Here is a 25484-nt window from a genome sequence, read left to right as displayed (position 1 = left end):
CTACCCATGCGGTCACAACAGCAGTCACAACATCTAGCACTTCATTTGCTACTATAACCCCCGTCAACTGTTATGATGGATATCTTCCAAGGAGCGACAAATGCACCTACCACCACATCGGAGCTTGCTAAGAGATGCAGTGCTGGAATTGCCGCAGGAAGGGGCACACTGCCCGTTTCTACAGGGCGCCGGCACGACTAATTTCCCAAGTAAACCAGGCTTGTTTCAAGTGCGGCGAATTTGGACACTTCCAGAGGGAATGTCGAATAGAGATAAATGACAAAGGAGCTCGCTTGTGTAAAACTCCAACTCAACACATCACTTCAACCACCGATGCCGGTATAGTTGAAGTATGCCACACTACTAGAAGACCAGCCTTTTACGACACTCATTGCGCATCATAAAAGGCTTAGACGACGTGCAAATGCGCGTCAAGGAAGGCCCTGTCATAAAGAGAGACGACGCGCATTTACGACGTGCGATTATGACGCGCGTTTACGACGTGCATTTACGACACGCAATGCGTATCAAGGAAGGCCCTGTCATAAAGGAAGACGACACGCATTCACGTGTCGTAACCTTACGACGTGCGTGTTAATGACACACAATGCGTATCATTAAACCCCCTGTTAAGAAGGCCATGTCATAAATGAAGATGACACACATTTTTGCGTATCGTAAATTTGAATGTTTAAAAAAAATTTATTTATATATTTATTAATTTTTAAATTAAATTTGCATTTACTATCTCATAATAGAAATAAAATACCATATAAAAAAAATACAATCCATTGCATAAAGTTTAATGTCATACAATTCTATTTCTTACAATATATAATGTTACAATAAAAAAATAAAGAAAGTAAATTGCTATTTTGAACATGTGAAGCCTTATAACAACCTGCTCTGTGACAATTCCTTTGACCTATCTACCAAGAATTGCACGTGACTTGATGCCTCTTTCAGATTGTAGTGCTTTGTCATCAACAGCCTCCTGATCCAAATAAAAATTATATAAATAAATGGAAGTCAGAAAAGATGACATCAGTGAGTGAGGTTTTATTATGTTATAAAAAAATGGAAGTCAGAAAAAACTATAAGCATGGTGACATATTTAACATAAAATGTTAATTTAGTGACTTAATAGGCAATAAAAATAGTTTTTTACCCAAATTAATGAAAATGAGACATTTGGTAGCTATACTAGAGCATTGTACTTTCAAATAAATTAAAGCACATTGCTATTTCTTGCATATAACCTACAATATAACAGTGAGTAGGATGCTATACTTACATTGTCATGGACCAACACTTCAATTCCTTCATCAATTATCTCCTTCATTGCAAAGAATTAGCCACCAATAATATTTCAAGCAAATCTAGGTTTCAGGACATGATCAATTATGGTTATGATAGTTTGAATGAATTTATATGAAAATGATTCAGTAGTTACGTACCTAGAGTGTATATGTATAAATCAGCAATTATGTTTACGTAAATAACTGGAATACAAAGGACGTCACCTCGCAAAGTCATGATAAGAGAACTAAAAACCATCGTTTCTACTACAAACCTCAGTAGCATCCCAAAGGCAGTTAGAGTCACGCCACAATTAATTATCTTGGGTTGTAATGCTCCTGAAAAAGATCAAGTAAAGTTTGTAAAATAGTTCATATAGAGTACTTAAAAGGGTAAAAATGGAATTAATTTATTTATATTATAAAAAAATTAATAATCACCTTATGTAAAGCTTCAACTAAAGTTGTTTTATATAAAGCCTCAACTTTGTAAAATAGTTCATATAAAGTTGTTTTATATAAGATCCATCACAACCCTGTGCAAGCCCTTTCTCTATAGCTAATTTAGCATACCTTAAAAGTATAGGAATTGCTAAAAAAGAATAAATAAAAAATAAGCATTTTTTATTAAAATTTGTAATGTTACTTGTGAACAGGATAGACAATAAACAATTAAATCTGAAACAACAGCTTTTCGAACTTCTTCATGAAAGTATCATCTTGATCACCCATCTCCTATCATAAATAAAAAAACGTTGTTGAAAGATGGAGAAGATAAATAAAAACATCAGTTATTTTCTCCCAATAGAAGGGAAGAGGCTAAGTAAGAGCTACCTTCCAAAATGTTACCTATGGCTCCAAGCTTGCTCGCTTTTTGGTGAATATGAAAGAACAAAACTTGAAAGTGAAAGCTCATCTTAACCATCTTTTTAAACTTGGGAGTTGGGATTTTTTAATTAAATAAAATTTATATGTTTAATACAAACAAAGTGTGTTCAAGACCATAAAAAAACATGCGCCCATCTAAAAATTCCATACAATCTCTAAAAAATCTCAAAATTAGGCATCCATGGACACATGTTTTGGATATGTAAATCAGCCCCTAGTTGACCAGTATTTTTTAAAATATGTTAATCTGAGTTTAAATCCCAGATTCTTTAGTGTGTATGGACTATGGACAATAACATGGTATAAAATCGCGTCATGGCCTTTTAATTCAAGAGGTTACTCATAGCTATAATGGGTAAAAAAATTAAAGTAAAACGCCCTAAAAAAATATTTTGAAAATACAAACCAGAATGCTATAAGGAAATAAATGGAAAATACAATGCTATTTCTTTCATAATCGCATTTGCACTTTTATAATATGCTATCAAATGCCTGAGCCTGAGTAGAGTAATTTTAGGTGTAGAGTGTGGTGTAGCAAGTTTTGAAGGGTACCTTTTTGACGATAACGCCCTTGCATTGTCGTTCGCCCCTGAAAATGAACATGAAGCACAAACTAAGTTTGCTCTTGTCAGAGGCTGCAATTTCTGCTGTCATGAGTTTATATTAAGTTTTGAAGGGTACCCTGAGGCATACAATCTCCTCCATCAGACCATCTCTTCTCCATGATAAAAAAGAGATAATTCTAGTGCACACAAAAGCTACATGAGTTTGTATTAAGATCATTGATTATAATGTTATATAACTTTTATAACTTGCTTGCAAGTGTAAAATTTCACCTGTGATTGTAGAAGTTGATAGAATTATAAGGCAAGGAGGGAAACTCATTGTTGGCGACGAATACTAAACAATAACGGAAGTTGAAAACCTGTTGAAGCCACTACATTGCATTGTAAATTTGTATGTATTTATAAGAATTAAGAAGAATTACTCAGTGCCCAGAAGTCAACTTGGAGGCCCAACACATGTGCATTGGCTTCATGATCTTATTCATTCAGAGACTAGATATAGCCCAATGTTTTGTTTGTTTAATGCAATTTCCTTTCTGTAAAGTATAAAAACATAAGAGAAAGTATCTTTCAGGGATATAAGAAACCTGCAGTTCCAAAATCACAACTCAGCAGCAAAAGTGCTATGCTATGCTTCATTAGTTTGTTTTGAAGATCAGTTAGGGGAGATGAAGTGGCTAAGATATTATCCACTTTCTTTGAATGTAAACCTATCAACATCTTATATTGTTGCTATGAAGACATAAATGCATGTTTAGCAGCAGTGTATAATGGGTGGATTCAATCAGTTGAGATGCCTAATTTATGATCTTTACTCCAGAAATCCATATCCATATCAGAAGTATTAGCTTGTGAAATGTCACTCATGGCAGCAAATTGGGATGGATGAACAAACCCCACTTCATCACTTTTTGCAAATGAAAAGTAGAAGATAAAGATACGATATTTTAATCATAAGATTTGGTATAGTAGTAGCACATGGAAAACATACGTTAAAGGATCCAATTAAAGAGTGGACTCTAATTGATATAGAAGAAAAGAAGAGTCTGAGTAGCTGGATGGAATTGCTTCGGTCATGAATTGAAGGACTAAAAACTTGGCTCTAATATTAGGCACACAGGGGCATTTTTGTCCGCAAAAAAAGTCTCATGATTTGAAGGACTAACAGCAATAGCCTCTAATCGAGCATTCAATGAGCTTTGACTTTTCTTCTCATCTTCCGATGGAATGCTGACAACTTTATAACATTCTAACATTTCTGCAAGGTTTGCCAATAAATATAAAATAGAATTTTAATCGAAATTAATGTTTAATTATAAAACCAAAATTAAGGTGCTAAAATATTTATTCTTACCTTGCTCATTAGCCATGTCAAAGAAAGCTTGAAGCTTCAACGCCCTTCTGTAGTACATCATCCCTCTAACTGAACTGGTGGATAAAGGAAAACGTGATGTTTTACCTAGTGTGCCTATCAGATCCCACCACAACAGCTCCGCCAAGTTAATAGTCGTCCCCGACTACCACGTCTTGGATAAAACTGAAATAACACAACAAAATCTCCATAACACAAAAGCCAAAAGGAAGCTTTGCATTTAAGCAGTACATACACCAACATCTAAATCCATAAAAACCAACCGCTTAAGAAAATTTAAAAAAAAAAAAAGACGACACAACTTTTAATACAAAAAGAAAAGAAAAACTTGTGAACACGCAAGCAAAAGCTGAATAAGCGTGACTACCTTAAATCCCTAATGAACAAGAAAAAAGACACGATGTTACAAGTTGAGTGTAAATTTAAGAATTTACCCCTTCTGGATATATCACTTGGCTTTTTTCATGAGTGTTTTGGTTCTATATTCACTGTCATCATGAATAAAGCTCCACCAGATATTTGAAACAGGAACCACAATGGCATGTGAAATAGCATGGGCATCCAAAAAACCCTTGTAGGGTGGAAAATCATAAATTTGAAATAAAATAATTAATCCTTCACCAATTGTCATAACCCAAATCTTCCATTTAGATGGATGATTCAAAATTCCAGCCCATACCCCCCAAATCAGTACCTTTGCTACTCCCATTATAACATAAGCCTTCATATTTAAATCTTTATATAAAAGGTTTAAAAAGTCAAAAAGCTTAAAAAGGTCTTTTCCTTTTTGTATTATGAGGGGAAATGAACGCTTACCATAGTCAAATTTGTAGCATTTTAAATAAAGAATGTGGGTAGTTACAAAGGCGATTAAAGGAGCTACAACCATGACACGTGTAGCTTCACTTTTTATACTGAAAGCTTTTAGTATTGATACTATGAGAGAAAATCCAATAACTACTGCTGCAGATGAGTAATCTAGCTTCTATGTCATTTCCACATCCCTAAAGGGTAAAATGGCCATTCATCATTTCAACAAGAAAACTTACGTTGTTTCTTTTTGAGTTAATCTGGACTGATATAAAGGAGTGTTTCTTTTTAAGTTAATGATAACAGAGGCATATTAATCTCATTTGTAAATAGAAGGGTAAGATGGTAATTTACTCAGATTCAGACAGTCCAGAAAAGAAACATTAGTGTTTCTTTTTAATACTAATAGAGGCAACGTAATATGTTAAGTGGGAAAGATGGTGTTTTATTGTTTCAAAATAGAAGGGTAAAGTGGTCATTACTTAGATTCAGACAGTTGAACAACAATATTAAGAGCAGAGAGTGCCACAGACACAGCTTCCTGAAATCAAGATTCAAGAGTCAAGAATGAATAATTATCAAAAAGTTGATGTAATGTAGAAGAATTTGATGCACCTCAATCCTAAAGGCTCGTCTGAGTGGCCATTTTCCATGATATTTGACAGTTGTATCGCTAGCTCTCTCTCTCTCTCTTTCTTTTTCCGTAACAAGCATACATTGGAATCTGCAGCCACTGCGACAATCCCATTCTATCCATTTTATGTATAGTGGCTCTTGTAGATACCATGAGTCCTCCCCAATCAGGCATATAACTTGAATGCTATTCCATATATTATTTTTGTTATATTTAACGAATTTATTTTTTATAAAATAAGAAACTGAACATAAAAGTTGTTTAAAATCCAAGTAAATCATCATAACTATGATATTTTTATTACTTTTATTTTAAAAAAAATGTCATTAAAAATTAAACAGATAGAAATGTAGTATTTTTGCAATTTTGCATTCCATTCCATGATTAACTTAATCAAAGGTAAGGTATGAGCATAGTTCCACCACCAGCTGTAAATTAAGAAAATAAATATGAATAAAGCTTTCAAACCTTCAATTGAGTTGTTCACACATAAAAAGGTTTTTATAGTGTTTTGCACTCAAACCTTAGTTGAATTGTACTTACATGGTACTAGTTAAGAAGATGGATCAGCTTTTTGACCACAAAAATGCAAGGGATGTAGCTGAGAAGGCAAGCCCGAGTAGCAGTTCAGATAACACAAGCAAGACTGCTACAAAAACAGTAAACTGTAACATAGATAGGTCAAAATTGAACATCTGAAACGTTTCATCCTACAAACTATAACATAGATAGGTCAAAATCTTACCTACATCAACTTTAAGGTTGCCTTGTTAGAGAGAACGACTAGAATAGATTTCCCTTTTTGACCATAAAACGTTTTATCCGCATTGTCAATGATCACATCTGAACAGGTGATTCTTCAGAGGTTAATTCATGTCTCATAGTAACACATAAAAGAACAGTACATGAAATCTACCTCAATGTTATTGCTATTGTACATTACACTTCAGATTTAATAAAAACATGTGTAGTTCCTTGCTCAAAATATATAATATAGCATTAAAACACAATAGTCACTCATTGGGGCATTTTATCAAATAGTTGGTGTTCACCACAAAGTATCCCTAAACAGGCGGTGATTAATTATTCAAAGATTACCAGGTCGTTGTCTTATATAGTAACAAAGCAACCAAAAATAACGAGTAGTAGCCTGAGTTGTAGGAGTGTAGAGAAATAAAACATCTATTGTGTTTAGAAGATTCAAAATATTTACAAACATCGTAATTCAGAAAAAAAAAAGTATTTACTGATGACTATACTAAGATTTGATTACTCACCTGTATATATAAATGCCTGATGGTTCCATCATTGGCAGTGGGTAACAAGTTCACGAAATCAACCACTTTGTAGTCATGAAACCTTGTGGTGAGATTCTTGAGGGTTTCAACGACCCTTGTAGGCTCGAGACTAACCAAGTCGCAGGGTTGTGTTGCCATACCGGGTATCCGTAGCCAAGCTGGGTGAAGGAGTAAGACGATTTAATAAGATAATTCTAAAATAGGAGATAGAAACCTAAATTGCCTTTTAGGTTTTGAAAACGTGAATTCAAGGAGAGGAGGAAACCTTGTTGGGCTTAGAATCCCTAGTTCTGCGTCATAGAGGCCTCGATCGTAATGATTTTGTAAGGTCTATTTTTGGGAGCAAAAAAACCTCAATCTCAACAGTCTTATTCCGCCTTAAGATTTGACGAAGGTGAAAGCTAAACTCTATCATCTCCATTCCATAAGATTTCAACCCTTTGTAATAGACTATTCAGTTGTTCTATTATGTCTCGTACCCGTCGATCACCACCAAAAACCCTAGCACGTACTAAGTCGATAGAAAAATGAGAGAATCGGAATTTTATAAGAAAATAAAAGACCTCCCGCTACCTACTAAGAAGGAAGACGCACGTTAGGGTTCTTCGTTGTTTGTTGTTTTGATTTATCTATGGGAAGTCAGAAACAAACGAGAATCAAGCTTTGCATTCCACACTTCCTAGCGATAACTCATGGAATTCATAGAGCTTCGTTAAGCCAACCATGGAAAAGAGAAAAGTAGAAACGAAGGAAGATGAGAACAAAGCGAGGTTTTCTAATTTTTGGGGACTTCGTTCCCGCTTAGCTATTAATGGTCGGAAAACGTGCGTTCCATTAAAACTTATAAAGCGACATCCTTAGACGACAAACATTTTACTATAGGTGCCCTCCGTGTTTTTTTCTTTTTATATCAGACACTAAGTTAAGGGCATGCAATAATGCGTGACATAAATCCTTAAATTTTTTGAAGAGATGACACTTTTTAATGTCACACACTTTTACGTAACATAAATCAAGGAGTGTCGTGGTTTGCACGTCATAAAAGGGTCTTTTTCTTGTAGTGCCACGCATGTGGTAAAATGGGACAAGTCAAGAGAGACCGTCCAACATAGAGAAATGACGAAGGAGAAGGAGGAATTTAACGACAATACATAAGGGAGCATCGAGGAACCCCTATTTTGAGATTTTTGTTATGTCTGCTAAATAAAATTACTTTACAAATTTAAATTATATTTCATATTAAGATTAAAACTTGGGGAAAATTTAAAAAGTAGTTATAAATAATTTATCCGAACAAGTCACAACATTCATAAAAGAACTAAAGATCTGTTCAGGTGAGCTATGATGGCTTAGTATGTACATCACGGTTCTGCATAACTAAGATTTTGCAGGCTTAGAGTGAGCGATTCCGCCTCACTTCCTGTTCCTTGTTTGGTTGTGGATTTAGGGCAGAGTCACTCACTCGACCGTCTTATTCATCTTAATTATACATAACTTGTATATGCCATGCGATCATAGAGGTACCGAGGAGGAACATAATATAAAGTATCGAAACTAGTGGCAGTGGTACAATTTGTGGTAGTGGTAATATCAAGGAGAAAAATTAAAGCACTAGAAAGTCTACACATAATACATTGTCGAGCACACTCAGGATACACCATCGTATAACAAAAGTTTCTTTCAAATTGACCTAACATTTGTTTTGGTAAAGAGTCCGTTGTCATCATTCGTCGTGGATTGGTGTGGTCCTCACCATACCAAGTTCATGTGTTTCGAAAATCTATCGCCTAAATCGAAAAATTAATGAAACCCTCGTCATTCGTAACAACAACCCGACCTAGACCTCAGTATTGTCTCTTGTCTTCTAAACCTCGAAGTACTCATGCCAGGAGTACCTTGACCTCCGAAACCTTGCCATCGTATACTCAACAGACCTTCCCAAACTACCACTCGTCCAACAGATCACTTTCAAGCACAGAGGCTGAGGATGAATACAACCCACCTATCACTATTAAGTATATACGAGAGGGTGGTATATAATTATGATGATGCAGATTTAGTATGTGTTTTTCTGCCCTATCTCCTGTTCCTAGGTTGGTTGTGGACCTGGGGAAGAGTCGCACATCTGATCTTCTTACTAACCTTAATTATATACGACTTGTATACACGAGGTGATGATAGATGGACCAGGTATGAATCCTATCACGAACTTCAGGGCAGAGTTGCCCAGGTCTACGGGTGGATATTCTACCATTTAGAGGAGCACAACCCCAGGAGTACTGCTAGGAAAGCAAATTTCGGGACGAAATTCCATCAAATGGGGGGATGATGTGACAACCCATAAATTTCTATCTTGTAAAGTCAATCCAATCAACCAAAAGTTAGACTTATTTCTATTGCCTTTTAGCGTTCTTAAGGGACATTTTAATGAGTTCTAAGCCTAGTACACTCAAGGATTGTGTGTTAGTAAGTGTTTGCTTGAGATCCTTGAGTTGCAATCGAGATGGAAATACCCTCACAAGTAGTTCACGGTCGCGAACCCACCTTGAGCCGTGAACTCTTGATATATACTTAAGTTTAAGCGATTTTTTTATTCATTTCTCAACTCTTGGCCGTCAACCTCTCAAGTATCATCCACAAGAACATCAATATTTCACTTTTAAACACCCCTTTCCTTTGCTACTCCATAGAAGCTTACTAGGATCTTCAAACACTTGCCAATACAGAAAAATCATCAAGTGTTCTTCATCATTTTGGGCTGTGAACATCAAGTGGGCCATGAACCACTCGTCAAGTTGGGCCATGAACATCAACTTAAGCCATGAACCATTCATCAAATTGGATGGTGAACTCCATTAGGCCGTGAGCTATCCTTCCTTTGGGTCGTGAACATCCTATCAGCCTCCTATCTTGCTTCTAACAATCCTTTGCAGTCGTTTGTGCCTCGGGACTTCATTCGTGGAGCTTGTCATCTTTATTCGAATCTTCAGTTGAACCACCCACATAAGGTGAGTTCATACCTCTACAATTAATCTTTTAAATGTTTTAAACGCTTTTAGGGGGGGGGGGGAATACAAGTTGAACACAATGGTATTGTGCTAATATTTTACCTGTGATATCCATCACATTAAAGGATGTCTTATGCTTTTTTAAGTGACCAAATAAATTCAAAAACCCTTTTAAGTTATGTTAAGATGGTTGTTTATAAAACTCCATTTTTAAAGTATATGCATAACTCATTAGATAATCGAGTCTTTTCTACAAATCAGGGACGTTTCAAAACAAACATACTAGTAAACTATAATAGGTATAGTTTAGGGTTTCAGTTCATACTATAACTAGAAAAGGAAGGAACATACTATAACAAGAACAGGAAGGAAGATACTATATTCTAGAACAGAGGAACAGATCATGATTCACGAACTTATACTTTACACTCCCAGTAACCTAGGAAGGGAACTTATCATTAACTGATAGTTTAAAACAAAATATGATAATATACAAGGTATAACGATATATATGGGGTACATCTACAAAGTACCAGGTTATATATGGGGTACATCTACAAAGTACCTAAGTTATATATGGGGTACATTTACAAAGTACCAGATTTTGTTTAAAAATGATACATCTACAAAGTACCAGACATAATAAATAAAACATAGCAATATAGAAAGCTCACAACAGTATCGACTGAGGCGTTTAGAGTACAGGATTTCATTACTTCTAGTAGTCTTCCTAACAAATAGAACAGTGCCACATAACTTCCTAGTAACATGAACATTCAGTTAGAAGGGGGCCTATAATGCTAAATTTATGATTCCTTAGTGGATACATTAGGGATATATATTAATAGGATTCGACAGACAGTAGGATGTGTGCTTTCCGCTTCATTTCCTGTTCCTTTTTTGGTTGTGGGCTTAGAGCAGATTCACACAGTCTACTATCTATTCGATCTTAGTTATATATATATATATATATATATATATATATATATATATATATATATCCTGTATACACAAAGTAATCATAGGGAGTAGCAGGTATGGGTGAGATCATAGCATACAAATTCAGTATACCGCTTTCTAGTACAAAAACATACTTAGAACATTAAGTAGGTTAAACTAGAAACTTATCTATAGAAGGTTTAATTTGCATTAATTAAACCAGTATAACTTAAAAGACCTTTAATGGTTAATTCTATAATACCTTAGTTTATCCATTAGGGTTATATATAATTAATATCTAACAGGCAATTGGATGTGTATTTTCCGCCTTATTTCCTGTTCCTTGTTTGGTTGTCGGCTTAAGGCAGATATACACATTTAACTGTCTGTTCGATTTTAGATTATATATAACTAGTATAAACTAAGTGATTACAGAAGGAACTATTGTGGTTACCATTTTACTAAAGGAAATATATGTTTTTCTTAAAGAATGTTTTCATCAAATATAAATAACTATTACAGTTAACTCCGTATGTACCAAATGAATATGCTAGGGTTATATAAAATGAAGATCTAACAAACAATGAGATGTGTGACTTCCGCCTCATTACCTGTTCCTTGTTTGGTTGTGGGCTTATGGTAGATTCACACGATCTATTGTTTATTTACTCTGGATTGTATATAACTTGTATCTATTTAGTACTCATAGAACGAATTGTAGAGTCATTTTTACTTATCATTCACCAAATCTGAAAATATAGGATTTTCTAGAGGAATAGACGAACTTTTGTAAAGAACTTACAGTTTACTTTTCATAACTAAAATACTTATGAACTCAACAACATAAATTTTGATCTACTCTTTCAAAATAACTTGTATTCTCAGGAAACCAGTAGACAGGTACGCGCACTGGGATTCAGAAGATGGAGTATAGTAGCTTCATGTCTTGTTTTGTTATTTTCTTTTGGTGTCAATCTTTTGTGAATGTCATACTTTGTAAACACTTTAATATAAACGCAATGGTTGTTTGTTACTTTGATTACTATGATGCATGTGTTGTGATACTACATATGACGTCCTCCACCCCCGAATGTTTCCGCCTTTCCGGTTTGGGGTTGTGACAGATTGGTATTAGAGAATTGTTTATAGTGAACTAAGTATATCAATCTATAAACGATATACAACTATAAATGCATTGGGGTTGAAGTGCTCTGACTAAAAGTATATTTTGAAAATATAACAATATTTTTATAAAAGTGTACAAACCTGAATACAAATATACATACTAGAACAAGTATCACAAGAATAACAAAACATAAGTATTTAAAGGTTGGACACTGCGGTCAGACCTGGACAGTTATGCAATCATATCTGGGATCAATATAGCCTGATCAACTATATTCATTTGAGATATGACCAACATGTGTTTGGGAGTGATGTGGTGTTGCAACAGTCTTAAAAGTTACCTAACTCTATTCAATGGATTTATAGATCAGAACATAAAGTTAAAATACTATAGGAGTATTTTATGATACTATAAGACAACAACAAGTTTAAAACTTACCAAGTTCATTACATTAAAATACTATAGGAGTATTTTAGGCACTATAAATAACTTATGTGAAATTTAAAAGACCCTTCTGGTTGCTCAATAATTCTGGAGTGTATACTCCCAAGGTTTTATATAATTGAGATATGATAGACTTAAAATTTGTGATCTATGCTCTACTTCTTGTTCCTTGTTTGGTTGTGGTTTTAGAGTAGGATCACTTATTCGAAGGTCTATAAAATCTTAAATTATATACAACTTGTATACATTGCGCAATTATAGGAGGACTCGATAAGGATCACCCCATAAAGGTTTCACTTAATCTCATAGATTCTTTAGACACTTCCATTATCACACGACAAACCCAGATAGGTGTAACCACTCCATCATAGCAGTCAACAGAGGAGTCAAGGAGAAACAAGAAGAGATTCAATAGGAGTTTTCCAAGGAGGGATTAGCGGAAGAAACCAAAAATTCCTTTGCGTCACACTAATAAATAAAACCTTAAATGACTTAGTGAGCTTGTGAATACACTACTCACACTATGTGCTAGAATTATTTCTTTTTCGTGCAGCTAGTAACAGTTATTCAGTTCACAGAAATTCATTCGAGGACAAGCACTTCTGATTCTTAAAGTTTATTTTATATAGACTCATTTTATGAATTGTTTCCAGAACCCTATGAAAGTTAGAACCAGATACACTCAGAACAGGGATAATTTAGTTTAAATATCACTCATACAATACCTACTTCTACCCACTACCATGGACAGATCACATGAATGTTGTTAGAAACATTGAGAATAGTCCAGCAAAGTGTGAAATTATTAAGTATATTTAATATGTTGGAATAAAACTAGCGATGACCATCATTTTTACGAGATCATTCTTTGCCATGCAACAAAATCATGTCTTCACAAGGAGGAAACCAACCAACAGGCGAGGCACCAATTCTACAGATAGACTCTGCTACTTTTCGGGCTGCGGTCACAGCTGTTGTGACAGCCGTGATGGCACAGTTTAATGCTAATAACTCCAGCGAAAGTGGAAGCGGTGCCAGTTATTCTAATCACAATAACAATCAAGAGAACCTGCGACTGTCTGCTGACAAGGACACCCCATACCATAAACCTAAGAGCAAGAAACGAAAGTTCCAGGATAAAAAGGCGAAAAAGTTGGCTCAAGGTTCTAGCAAGAGACGACAACCCCTGACTATCCATGCGGTCACAACAACAGTCACAACATCTGGCACTTCATTTGCCACTACAACCCACGTCAACTAATATGATGGATATATTCCCAAGGAGCGACAAATGCACCTACCACCACAACGGAGCTTGCCGAGAGATGCAGTGCACGAATTGCCGCATGAAGGGGCACGCAGCACGTTTTTGCACGGTGCCGGCACGGCCAATTTCCCAAGTAAACCAGGCTTGTTTCAAGTGCAGCGAATCTGGACACTTCAAGAGGGAATGTCCAACTGAGAGAAATGACACAGGAGCTCGCTTCTGTAGAACTCCAACTCAACATGTCACTTCAATCACTAATGCTGGTATAGTTCAAATATGCCATGCATGTGGTCAAATGGGACATGTCAAGAGAGACCGTCCAACAGAGAGAAATGACGGAGGAGAAGGAGGAATTTAACGACAAGACATAAGGGAGCATTGAGGAACCCCTATTTTGAGATTTTTGTTATGTCTTCTAAATAAAATTACTTTACAAATTTAAATTATATTTCATATTTAGAATAAAACTTGGGGAAAATTTAAAAAGTAGTTATAAATTATTTATCCGAACAACTCACAACATTCATAAGATAACTAAAGATCCAATCAAGTGAGCTATGATGGCTTAGTATGTACATCAGGGTTCTGCATAACTAAGATTTTGCAGGCTTAGAGTGAGCGATTCCGCCTCACTTCCTGTTCCTTGTTTGGTTGTGGATTTAGGGCAGAGTCACTCAGTCGACCGTCTTATTCATCTTAATTATACATAACTTGTATATGCCATGCAATCATAGAGGTACCGAGGAGGAACATAATATAAAGTATTGAAACTAGTTATTAAATCACTTTCACTGTTAGTACTCGCTCATCGCAGTACAATTTGTGGCAGTGGTAATATCAAGGAGAAAAATGAAAGCACTAGAAAGTCTACACAGAATACATTATCGAGCACACTCGGGATACACCATTGTATAACAAAAGTTTCTTTCAAATCGACCAAGAATTTTTTTGGTATAGAGTCCGTTGTCATCATTCGTCGTGGATTGGTGTGGTCCTCACCATACCAAGTTCATGTGTTTCGAAAACCCATCGCCTAAACCGAAAAATTAATGAAACCCTTGTCATTCGTAACGACAACCCGACCTAGACCTCAGTATTGTCTCTTGTCTTCTAAACCTCAAAGTACTCATGTGAGGAGTACCTTGCCCGTCGAAACCTTCCCCCCGTATACTCAACAGACCTTCCCGAACTACCATTCGTCCAATAGATCACATTCAAGCACAGAGGCTGAGGATGAATACAACCCACCTATCACTATTGTGGTATATAATTATGATTATGCAGATTTAGTATGTGTTTTTCTGCCCTATCTATTGTTCCTTGTTTGGTTGTGGACCTGGGGAAGAGTCGCACATCCGATCGTCTTACTAACCTTAATTATATACGACCTGTATACATGAGGTGATGATAGATGGACCAGGTATCAATCCTATCACAAACTTCAGGGCAGATTTGCCCATGTCTACGAGTGGATATTCTACCATTTTGAGGAGCAAGACCCAAGGAGTACTGCTAGGAAAGCTAATTTTGTGACAAAATTCAATCAAACAGGGGGATGATATGACAACCTGTAAATTTCTATCTTGTAAAGTCAATCCAATCAACCAAAAGCTAGACTTATTTCTATTGCCTTTTAGCGTTCTTAAGGGACATTTTAATGAGTTCTAAGCCTAGTACACTCAAGGATTGTGTGTTAGTAAGTGTTTGCTTGAGATCCTTGAGTTGCAATCGAGATGGAAATACCCTCACAAGTAGTTCACGGTCGCAAACCCACCTTGAGCCGTGAACTCTTGATATATACTTAAGTTTAAGCGATTTTTTTTATTCATTTCTCAACTCTTGGCCGTCAACCTCTCAAGTATCATCCACAAGAACATCAATATTTCACTTTTAAACACCCCTTTCCTTTGCTACTCCATAGAAGCTTACTAGGATCTTCAAACACTTGCCGAAACACCAAGATCTTGAAGTGTTCGTAATCATTTTGGGATGTGAACATCAAGTGGGTCGTGAACCACTCATTAAGTTGGGCCGTGAACATCAAGTTGGGCCGTCAACATTAACTTGGGTCATGAACCATTCATCAAATTGGGACGTGAACTCCATTGGGTCGTGAACCATCCTTCCTTTGGGCCATGAACACCCTATGATCCTCCTATTTTTGCTTCTAAGACTCCTTTGGACTCGTTTGTGCCTTGGTACTTCATTCGTGGAACTTATCATCTTTATTCGAATCTCCAGTTGAACCACCATATAAGGTGAGTTCATACCCCTATAATCAATCTTTTAAATGTTTTAAATGCTTGGGGGGGGGGGGGGGTACAAGTTGAACACAATGATATTGTGTTAATATTTTACCTGTGATAGCCATAACATTAAAGGAGTTCTTATGCTTTTGTAAGTGATCAAATCAATTAAAAAACCCTTTTAAGTTACGTTAAGATTGTTGTTTATAAAACTCCGTTTTTAAATTATGTGCATAACTCATTAGATAATCGAGTCTTTTCTACAAATCAAGGACGTTTCAAAACGAACATACTAGTAACTATAATAGGTATAGTTTTGGGGTTCAGATCATACTATAACTAGAACAGGAGGGAACATACTATAACAAGAACAGGAAGCAACATACTATAGTCTAGAATAGAGGAACAAATCATGATTCACGAACTTATACTTTACACTCCCAGTAACCAAGGAAGGGAATGTATCATTAACTCATTATTGAAAACAAAATATGATAATATACAAGGTATAAGGATATATATGGGGTACATCTAGAAAGTACCAGGTTATTTATGGGGTACATCTACAAAGTACTAGAGTTATATATGGGGTACATATACGGAGTATCAGATTTTATTTAAAAAGGGTACATCTACAAAGTATCGGATTTTCTGGAGGAACAGATGAACTTTTCTAAAGAGCTTACAATTTACTTTTCATAACTAAAACATTTATGACCTCGCCAACTTAAATGCTGATCTACTCTTTCAAAATAACTTGTATTCTCAGGAAACTAATAGACAGGTAGCACACTGGGTTTCAGAAGATGGAGTATAGTAGCTTCATGTCTTGTTTTGTTATTTAGTATTGGAGTTAATCTTTTGTGAATCACATACTTTATAAAAACTTTAATATAAATGCAATGGTTGTTTGTTACTTTGATTACTATGATGCATGTGTTGTGATACTGCATATGACGTCCTCCGCCCTCGAACGTTTCTGCCATTCCGGTTTGGGGTGTGACACGGCATCGGGTCGTAACCCAAAACATATACAATAATCGCCTAGGGCTAACTCCCGAGTCTTCCTACAATACATAAACATAATGGTCTGGCACTGTGGCTATAGACCCATGCACACAGTGAGGAGACTCACCTCGCACTGCTGAAGACTAGCTGAAAACTTATGACTCCTATCCGACAACTCCTGAATTGCTGATCCTTCGGCTCCCTGAACTATCAATATCCAAAATAACACTTGGACCACAATACCCTCAAAAGTCAAGCCAGGTCAAGGTCAATGCTCCGAGTTGACTCAACTCGCCGAGTTGCTCCGTCAACTCGTCGAGTTCCAAAATCCACACATAACTCTTGACTTCGATCCTGCTCGTCGAGTTTTCCTTGAGCTCGTTAAGTTCACCTTTAAACTTGTTGGGACCCTTGAACAAATGACTCCCAGAGTTCACCTTTGAACTCATCGAGTCCATCTTCATAAGTTAGGGATATTGCCTTGGACTCGGCGAGTTCATCCTTGAACTCGTCGAGTACGATGATCTTCAGGTCCATAATGAACCCAACTGGTTGTGTCCTTGTAGCAACCCGAACCTTTTTTCCTTAAAGTTAGCCATTTTCCGTTAAACAAATTCACATTTTATTTGTTCCGTTAAATTCCTATGGTTTAGAAAGTCGTTTTGGTTATATATAGAAATTTTTATAAATGATTCAGAACCAAAAACGCGCGAAAACCCAAGTTTCCTTTGAAAAATAAGCAGTTTTTGGCCTAAGTGGTGTTCATGGCCGTGAACCCTATCACGGTCGTAAACTCGTTCACGGCTAGACCCCGCCACCGACCATACTCCCAGCCTATAAATACATAGTTCCTACCCTCATTCATACTTTTCTGGCAGCAAACGCACTTTCTCTGTCTAAAAACCCCCACCCGAAAACCCGAAATTCCTCAAGTTTTCTCTTCATAACATTCCATTTGCCTTAAAAACACATTATGGAGCATCTAACACCACCTTTTTCGTCGATTCAAACGTAGTTGTTCTTGAGTTCACGGTCGTAAACCCTTCAAATCTTCAAACCTTCAAGGTTCGCAATCCGTTCACGGCCGTGAACCCTTCAAACATTCATATTTTCTTTGAGAACAGTTCACGACCGTAATCCCTTCACGGCCGCAAACCCTCCCTAAGTATTAAACTTGGCTAAAAACCTGCTTTCTCCGATTCAATCGAGTCCTGATAACATTCCTAAACCGAAAGAAAGTGTTCTTCCAACACTATAAATAATGGTTTCACTAATAAAATGCATATATATATATATATATATATATATATATATATATATATATATATATATATATATATATATATATATATATATATATATATATATATATGATATTAGGATCCCATTAAGTGACGCGTACATCAAGCCGAGGGTCTCCACTCCCAGTTTCGCTGTCTGACATTTCACGCAATCAATGGTGAGTTCATACCCCTATGATTTTACTGTTTTTAATATTTTTAGGGGGAGAGTCCAAGCCAAACACAAATGATTTTGTGAATTTATACAAAAGGATTTCAACACGATTAAAAATGATGGAATTGATACATCCATACGTTTTTTCACGATTTATAAAATATTTAGATATTTTAACCCTTTTGTATTATGTTGAGCATAAGGGTCGTTTTCAACTTACTGCCAAATTGCATAGTTTTCAGATCAATTCATGAACCAAATACCTAATATTCATGCAAACTATAATAGGTATAGTTTGGGGTTTCAATGTACAGTTTTACAAATTCAGAGCTTATACATTGTTAAGCATACAAACTATGACAGACTTGGTTTATGATATTGATTTATGTATATCTCGGGTAACAAGAATTCATTACCGAATAGTTATTTAAGTATAATTATTACTCTATAAAGTATACAAATTGATTCAATTACAAAAGAGCAATACAAAACTATATGTAAACCAGTTAATATAGGATTGTGAGACAACTCTTCATTTGTACCTTCCGAGGTACAAGTTAAATCCTATCTTTTATTATAATCAGAGTCTCCTGGAGGTAGAGTGTGAGATTTGTGATAGATCTATTTGGGACTGGCAATCCCACACCTAAACTGCTAGCTACAGTTAGGCAGGCATGCATGGGGTGACAAATATTATACCGTCCGAAGCCTGAAGAACGTCGTAGAGGCCATCAGTCATATCAAGGATGGTTATACGACTCATAATAGTATTAATTAACTTTTGTTTTACAGGATTTTATTCTTCATTAGTTTTATTTTAATTAATGTAACTACTATATATATATATATCTATATATATATATATATATATATATATATATATATATATTGGTAATAACCAGGGTTTTCCAACAGAACATTCTATACGTACTGGTGATAGCCAGGGTTTTCGTACTTATAGATCACTGTAACGAACTCATAAATTAGAAAATATTGGATTTTATTGGAAACATATAAGCATTTTCACTGATTCATTAACAGGTTTTCATTAAAAAAACATGCTTATGAACTCACCAGCTTTTATGCTGATACTCTCTTTTCAAACCCGCTTGTATTCTCAGGAAATCAGTAGACAGGTACCTTAACAGACTTTTGAGAAGACGGAGCATATAGAGTCACATCTTTATATTTTGTTATATTTTTGATGTATATTAATATGAATCAAACAGATGTAAATACATTTTTATATACATCCAATGTAATGGTTGTGTTTACTTTGATTACTATTATGCAATTGTTATGATACTACATATGACGTCATCCACCCCCGAACGTTCCCGTTTGGGGGTATGATAGATTGGTATCAGAGCTATTGTTTATAGTGAACTAGGTACACCGAACCTTACATGGTATACAACTATAAACACTAAAGGGGCAGAAGTGCTCTGAAACTAAATGTATACTTTAAAATATAAGTATTTTACAAGAAGTACACAAGTATACAAATGTACAAAAAGGTATAACATAGTAAGAACTACATAAAAGTATTTTACGCGATTTGGATACTACGGTTAAACCTGAATAGTTATGTAGTCATATGTAGGGCCAATATAACCTGATCAACTATATTTGTTTAAGATATAACCAACGTGTGTTTGGGAGAGACTGTGGTGTTGCGACAAGTCTAAAACTCACCAAATCTTATACTAATGAAGCACATAGTTAAAATACTATAGGAGGATTTTATGGTTCTATAACACTGCACATAATTATCACAAGTAGTACTAATCCTCTATAATGAAAGACCTGCAATTCCTTGTTTACGATAGTAAACATTTATTGTAGATATCTGTTATCGTTGTTGGATTAAGATTTATCTTGCTCGAAATTATCCAATTCATGATCAGTATAGAAGGCTCATCGTCATTTTACCCTAGTATCTTTTAGAGAAAGATTCCTCCCAGGAAGAGACCCAACAGAAAAAGCAACAATCCCCCGACAAATCCTCTTCCGCCACCACCTCCTCAGTTCGATCCTGCCATGTTCCAGGAAGCAGATATAGCCGTTGTGGCTGCTACGATGTCGCAGATAAATTTTAGCAGCTCTAGCGGATCGGGAAGTGTTACCCATCCCCATAATCTTGAGGGTGGTCAGTGTAACGCTCGTAGATCCGGGCTATTTAATTTAGAGATAATAGGGGTCGAAAATGACTTTTCGACAAAAGATTATTTATATGAAATTATCTTAACCAAGTTTTACAATATGTCTCAAGGGTTTCGTACATATAAAGAGCGTCGAAATCCGAGTTATAATGAATAAGTTATGGTCCGTCGAAGTTTTTCAGCAAAACCGACACGGCACCGGGAGACGTAAATAGTGAAATCACGATAGAGGACTTTTTAGCCTTAGTGATCTAAACAAAAGTTTTAGTATACATTAAACCGAGAACATCCATAAAAAGAACGCCTAAATCTGACTTTGTATGAGGAAGTTATGATTTTTCTAAGATTCGACTTAGCAGTGCTCGGCCCGAAACTCGAATTTTAGTTCGAGCGGTTTTTGGCTTACATGACCAAAATGAGAGTCGAAGATCTCATTAATAGGAACTCAACCATAAAAATAGAGACGAAAACGGAGTCCGTATGAAGGAGTTACGAATTCTTTGCGGTCATTTAACAGTCTAAACTCCTCCTACTATTAATTTTAAGATCGGTCGAGAAATAGCCAACGGAGTCACAATGAAAGTTATAGATCTTGTTTTTATCTACATGTGGATATATAGAATGTTGAAAACAGAGTTCGTATGCGAAAGTTATGAATTTTTGAAAATCGGCTGATTTCCACCTTGTACGATACCACATGTCAGCACCAGATTGTGACTTGGAGCCCAAGCTCACTCACGACGTGAACATCAAGAGATTCAAGAACATGAACCTTCCTCCAACCCGTATAAAGAAGTGGTGAGACCTCTATTCATTCTCACACCTTCCTACTTCTTCCTCTCTCTCTAGAACCTCTCTCTAGCCCCCGAAACCCCCCGAAAAGCTAGGGAACCTCCCTAGCACGAGGCAGAAGCCCTGGAGCGCCCGACGGCTCTGAGAAGAAGAGACTTTCGGCTCGAGAACGCTGCTCTAGCAGATTCCGGTTTTCTATAAAACCTGCTGTAAGTGAGCTACGCCTATGAAATTTTTAAGGTAACTTTTATTTAATGAAAGTAACTTTATTAGTAACTTATAATAATTATTTGGGCTATTATTATGAGTTATATAGTGTTATTTAACGCTTATATATAATAATAATAATAATAATAGCTAGACTATTATATAGCCTCGGTGAATATTAGACTAAACGCTAGTGGTAATGATACTAGGTTTTGTAAAAGGAAATTGTTTTAAGAAGTAACGAAGTGTTGTCCGAGTGCCGAGTCACCACCTTAACAAGTGAGTGCATAGTTACTTTCATCTTACACATAGATATGAAGTATTTTATATAAACTACATGCTATCTGTGCATATTATCTGAATACTTGTTGTCTATGATGGATGAACCTTTTTATACATGTTTTAAATGATTTAAACTGTATACATATTTTATATATACAAATATGAGTGGGCATGACATGGGTAGATGAATGATGAGAGTTAAAAGATGATGTGACTAAACATTGGCAGCTATAGGCTTAGTGCCTATTGGACAAACACTGGTAGCTATGGACTTAGTACCTGTTAGGAATTGGTAGCTATGGACTTAGTACCTATTAGATAAACACTGGTAGCTATGGACTTTGTACATGTTAGGAATTGGTAGCTATCGACTTAGTACCTACTAGATAAACACTGGTAGCTATGGACTTAGTCCCTATTAGATAAACACTGGTAGCTATGGATTTAGTACCCAATGAATAAACTATAGTAGCTATGGAATTAGTGCTTTAAGAACGAGCATTGGTAGCTATGGATTTACTGCCAGTCCTATAACCCTGGAAGTAAGGGACTTCAGAATAAACGAATGCAGGATAAATGACTCTTAGGATAGATCCTTAAGAATAAAGAAGATAATGGGGATGGGTAATTGGGTTGATTGTTTGATTGTTTAAACATAATAATTATATTATTGTGGGTTGAAAACCCTATGTACTCACCAGGTTTCCCAACATTACATTGAGAGATTAAGGAGATATAAATCACTAGTGATAATGAATGTAAGTTCTGTTTATGATTATGTTTCTGTATTGACAATGACATCCCAAATGTTTTAAAATGAAAAAAATACTTTTCTTCGGAAATGCTTTGATAACATATTTATCATGTTTACTAGGAACAAATTCTGCAACATTTTTATTAAAAGAGGTACTCTGATTTTTTTAAAGCATAAACAAAATCGGTCTTTTCTGGCCGTGAAAATGGGGATGTCACAGTTGGTATCAGAGCATTAGTTTAAGTGAACTAGGAATATGGATTTATTTCTAGACTTAAACTTAGAATGCTAAGCAATGATTGTGAGGAGTGTGTCTAATAGATTTAGGTAATACACTTGAATAGACACAAGCACTAGCTTATTTTAGGAATGATGCCTAAATTGCTTTTACATGCTAATGATTTGTTATGCTTTATGCTATAGTTTGATCGGATCTTTGGTCTGTTGCCGACCAGATCTAGAAACCTTATGTGTTTAGGATTCTAAACATACAAATACGATGTTAGAACTAGCATATAAACATTTCGGAGTGATAAGGATGATTTAAAGCGTCAATCCTAAATTAAGATCCAGATTCACCTTATTCAGTGTATAGATCAATTTGGCAAGAACCCGAAGTGGAGTTGGGAATACAAATGGGAATAGGAATCAACCCCCGATGATTCAGCAAATACTTGTTGTAGTAGAAGATGTACCCGAGCCAGTCATCATGCAAATACTTGTTGTAGTAGAAGAAATGAGGCGGATGTTGAATAGGGATGAACTTACTATGCCCATTGAGCAACCCAAGCTGATTCCGAGCAATCGCAGGAAGGGAACTACAACCGTCAAGTGAGTCAAGTGGGGACTCAAGGTGAACGAAGGGATGAACCGGAGAGGAGAAACGACAAGGATGGGCGAATGTACAAGAATTTCTTGGGTGCGAAACCATCGAGTCTCTCAGAAAGCCCGAAGCCGGTTGTGATTACGGATTGGATCTTCGAGATGGAGGTGGTGTTGAAGAGTTGCAGCTATAGCGAGAAACAAAAGACTGTCTTCGTAGTAAGACAGCTGAAAACTGGAGTCTCTAGCAGGTGGAAGCTATTGACAGATATGATGCCACGAGGATAAGCCCTAAGGATGTCATGGGAAAAGTTCTTGGAACAGTTGAAAATGCAGTACTGCTCAGAGATAGATCTAAAAAACAAGTTTCAGAACCTGAAGAATGGAAAGATGGGTGTTGATGAGTATGCTACTGCATTCACCGAGAGGATGAAGCTATTTCCCTACTTGGTTCCTACTTAACTCTCCAAGATTGATAGGTTTGCTAACGGACTGCCCACAGACTTTGGCCCAATGGTCAAAATGGCAACTACTTTGAAAACAGTCATTAGATCAGCTAAGAACGTAGAGACCCAGATAAGAGAAAAAGGTATAGAAAGGGATAAGGTAGGAGAAAAGCGGAAGTTTGAAGGATCTTCAAGGTACAAAAAGGAGATCAAATTCTCAAAGCTTGGAGGAGGAGAAAGTGGTGAAGCGAGACGGTGTGATAAATGCAAGAAAAAACATAGTAGGAAGTGCAACGAAGAAGTGACTTGTTACAAGTGTGGAAGGACTGGTCACTATTCCAAGGATTGTACACATAATGATAACGTATGCTACGGATGTGGAGGCAAGGGGCACTTGTCTAGAAATTTCCCAAAAAAAAAAAACGAAGTAGCAAGGCTAAACACACCACCAAGGCCAAGGGCATTCCACCTGATCCTCAACGAAGTGGAAATCAATGCGAGGAACCAAGGATGAGGAATTCATACCCGAAGATCGAGTTATGAGGTAGCCTATTAGAGGCATAGTCTAGGGTGAACTTGAACACCTATGTAATAGTTTCAAGAAATAATAAAGCCTTAATTTTGTTATCTGATGTGTTAAACTGTTATGTGATTTTCTTGCATGATCTCTTGGAAAACTGCGAGACAATACTTGGGACGAGTATTAGTAGGTGTGAAAGTTAGTAGATGCGTATACTACCGGAAGCACAAGACTCGCACTTGGATCAAGGAAAGTCACAAGGTTACCAAGAAGCTAGTAATTGATTCCGTTTTATTCAAGTATGTCGTTACCATCGTTTCGGTAATGACTAAGAAGATTGTTGATATTCCGACCCTAGTGGTCATATCGAATTGAGTCCGACTACACTGAGTATGTTATGTGGTTTATAAAATGAAGTTCGGTGTAACATCTGACTTAAGACAGAAGATTGGAATAAAAAGCGATCAGTAGAGGTATCGCGAAAAGTTGCTTATAGCTAGAAATGCTACATTTTAAGATGTGGTTAGAACATGAAGGAAGGTATAGTCTGTTCTGGAATTTGACTCTAAAAGACCTGAGTCCAAGCGATGCATCATATGATGAGAGGTCGTTAGAACATGACCCATCGGTCTATTATGATAATCGAAGGAAGAAACTTATCTCAAGTTTGTTAAAGAATGAGTCTCCAATAAAGATCGATATCTCAACATGAAGATCATGATTGGAAGTTTAACATGAGATAGGGAGCGGGTCCAAGATCGGGCACCGCCTGCGGTCAGGAAGTCTTAGAGTTAGATACTCGTTCGAAGAAACATGAAAGTTACGGTTATTACTTAGTATGAAGAGATAACGTATGGAGTCATCATATGAGTCCTGTTTCGTTGATGATTCCGGGACGTAATCATCCTAAGGGGGAGATAATATTAACGTCCGTAGATCCGGGATAGTCAATCTAGAGATAATAGGAGTCAAAAATGACTTTTCGACAAAAGATTATTTAGAATAAATAATCTTAACCAAGTTGAATAATATGTCTCAAGGGTTCTGTACATATAAAAAGCGCCGAAATCCGAGTTATAACGAAGAAATTATGGCCCGTCGAAGTTTTTCGGCAAAACCGGCACGGCACCGGGAGACGTA

At 36.2% G+C, this 25484-nt stretch overlaps 1 pseudogene; it reads right to left on the bottom strand.

The window, feature by feature from the left end:
- Positions 1 to 4572: 4572 nt before the first annotated feature.
- LOC111881458 (uncharacterized) lies at positions 4573 to 5148 on the bottom strand (annotated as a pseudogene).
- Positions 5149 to 25484: the final 20336 nt, after the last annotated feature.

The sequence above is a fragment of the Lactuca sativa genome, chromosome 5 (assembly GCF_002870075.4).
Source record: "Lactuca sativa cultivar Salinas chromosome 5, Lsat_Salinas_v11, whole genome shotgun sequence".
Taxonomy (NCBI): domain Eukaryota; kingdom Viridiplantae; phylum Streptophyta; class Magnoliopsida; order Asterales; family Asteraceae; genus Lactuca; species Lactuca sativa.
Note: the sequence above shows the minus strand (reverse complement) of the source record. Positions and strands in the feature narration are given on the sequence as shown.